The sequence below is a fragment of the Onychostoma macrolepis genome, chromosome 10, assembly GCF_012432095.1.
Source record: "Onychostoma macrolepis isolate SWU-2019 chromosome 10, ASM1243209v1, whole genome shotgun sequence".
In the NCBI taxonomy this organism is placed as follows: domain Eukaryota; kingdom Metazoa; phylum Chordata; class Actinopteri; order Cypriniformes; family Cyprinidae; genus Onychostoma; species Onychostoma macrolepis.
Window position 1 is genome coordinate 20,222,015 of NC_081164.1, and position 2,809 is coordinate 20,224,823.

A 2,809-nucleotide genomic window follows, 5' to 3' on the forward strand; every position below is an offset into this window, starting at 1 on the left:
TGCAGGCCTCACTTGCCTCAATTAAAGGCCAGTGTTCATGATTCAACAATAAGAAAGAGACTGGGCAAAAACAGCATCCATGTGAGAGTTCCAAGGTAAAAGCCACTGCTGACCAAAAAGAAAACAAAGGCTCGTCTCACATTTGCCAAAGACTTTTGCCCCGAGACTTTTGGGCAAATATTCTGTGGACTGATGAGACAAAAGTTGAACTTTTTGGAAGGTGTGTGTCCCGTTACATCTGGCATAAAACCAACACAGCATTTCATAAAAGAACATCATACCAACAGTCAAACATGGTGGTGGTAGTGTGATGGTCTGGGGCTGCTTTGGAGCTTCAGGACCTGGATGCCATAATTGATGGAACCATGAATTCTGCATTCTATCAGACAATCCTGAAGGAGAATGTCCAGCCATCAGTTTGTGACCTCAAACTCAAGCGCACTTGGGTTATACAGCAGGACAATGATCCCAAACACACCAGCAAGTCCACCTCTGAATGGCTCAAGAAAAACAAAATTAAGGTTTTGGAGTGGCCAAGTCAAAGTCCAGGCTTAAATCCAATTGAGATGCTGTGGCATGACCTTAACAGTCCATTCATGCTCGAAAACCCTCCAGTGTGGCTGAAATAAAACAATCCTGCAAAGAAGAGTGGGCCAAAATTCCTCCACAGCGAAGTGAAAGACTCATTGCCAGTTATCGTAAATACTTGGTTGCAGTTGTTGCTGCCAAGGGTGGCACAACCAGTTATTAGATTTAGGGGGCAATTACTTTTTCACGTAGTGCCAGGCAGGTTTGGACAGCTTTTTTCCCTTAATAAATGAAATCATTATTTCAAAACTGCATTTTATATTTACTTGGGTTATCTTTGTGTAATATAAAAATTAGTTTGATGATCTGAATCATTCAAGTGTGACATATGCAAAAAATGAGAAAAACAGGAAGGGGGGCAAAAAATTTTCACACCACTGTGTGTGTGTATATATATATATATATATATATATATATATATATATATATATATATATATATATATATATATATATATAGATATTTATATATATATATATATATATATATATATATATATATATATATATATATATATATATATATACACACACACACACACATATACAGATATTTATATATGCATATACATTGCACAAATGTGGTGCTTAATTATAAAAAAAAAGAGTCTGCTTGAAAGGACTGTAGCAGTTGCAAGGTGGACGTGATGTTGTCAGACACATCAGAAATCAGGTTTCCCTCTGGGCTTTGATCCTGTGGCTGATCCAGACCAGGTGGAGAGAGAGACAGCCGAGTCCACCTATCAGAGTTATCTTGTAATCAATCTTTCTTTTTCATTCATTCCTTTGCTTTCATCATCAGTACAGGAAATCCTGAAGGGTTTGTTCGATCTGCTGAGGGGGTGATTCTGTATGCCCAAATTCTTTTTAGTCCAGATATGTGAAATATTGCATATGGTGGCGTCAATATTGCAGCGTTTCTCACTAGTTTTGTGCTTGATCCGGAGGGATCTGCTCTGCAGTGCTGCAGATTTCTACAACATCTCCTCATTAAAGAAGAGCAGGACAGCACATACAGTAGTGTGTGTGTTCACGGAAGTGTGTGTCTACATGTGTCTTATCTGCTGTTAGCTGTGTGTGTCCGACTGAAGGAGGAACTCTATAATGAACAGTAAGCCATAAGGAGACATGGCAGCTTCCTTCAGGATGACCAGCATTGGGAGACGCTCTCTGATGGACAAGCACTCATTGACCTCAGTTTCACTCTATTCCCTAGACTTCTTCTAGGTACCTAAAGAAGAACTTGTAGCTGGTAAGAATGGGTCTGGGTGGTTTCATGACAACCAAGTAGTTTACTGGATTTGACTGGAATTTTTTTTTTTTTTTTGCTGGTTTTGGCGCATTTTTAGTGTGCTGCGTTGTCAGTTTTATCAGCTTGCATGTTTTAAAACCTTCTGTGAGAAGTTTCATCTTTTAACTTATACTGTTTCCAGCCATAAAAGCACATTTTGGAAATAAACTTTGACTGTTGGACTTCAGATCACCTGCTGTGTGGATGCTTTACATTATTATATATAATTGTAGGTTTGTGAGTCTTTCAGCCATTTTCATTCATGTGTATATTATTTAATTTTTTTAATACTTTTATTCAGCAAGGATATTTCTTGAACAGCAAATCAGCATATTAGAATGATTTCTGAAGGATCATGTGGCAATGTAGACTGGGGTAATAATGCTGAAAATTCAGCTTTGCATCAGAGGAATAAATTAATTTTTAAATTATATTACAAAAGAAAACAGTTATTTTAAATTGTAATATTATTTCACACTTATGCTATTTGTACTGTATTTTTTTGATCAAATAAAAAATTGGTGAGCAGAAGAGACTTCTTTCAAAAACATTAAAAAGAAAACCCAACCAGCTTCAAGTTAATTTATTTTTTATTTATTTTGAAAATTATGAAAAATAAATAATATTATTTCACACTTGTGCTATTTTTACTGTATTTTGATCAAATAAATGCAGTGTTGGTGAGCAGAAGAGACTTCTTTCAAAAACATTTAAAAACAAAACAAAAAAAAAACCCTATCAACCCCAAACGTTTCAATGGTAGTGTATATATTTTGGCATTACCATATTTTGTTTTGCATAATTTAAAAAAATTTCCATCATTTATTTAGTGAATCAAGTGCAGTGCAGCAGCGTGTGTGCAAATAAATGGTTTCATTATTCATGGGTTTGGTTTGAGGCAAGTAAACTAAAAAAAAAAATGGATGTTTGG

General features: G+C 35.7%; 1 protein-coding gene across 14 annotated transcripts in view; it reads left to right on the plus strand.

Annotated features, from left to right (window-relative positions):
- Positions 1 to 2,809, plus strand: part of LOC131548060 (CXADR-like membrane protein) — a 95,789-nt gene that overhangs the window by 66,086 nt on the left and 26,894 nt on the right. The window lies entirely within an intron of this gene.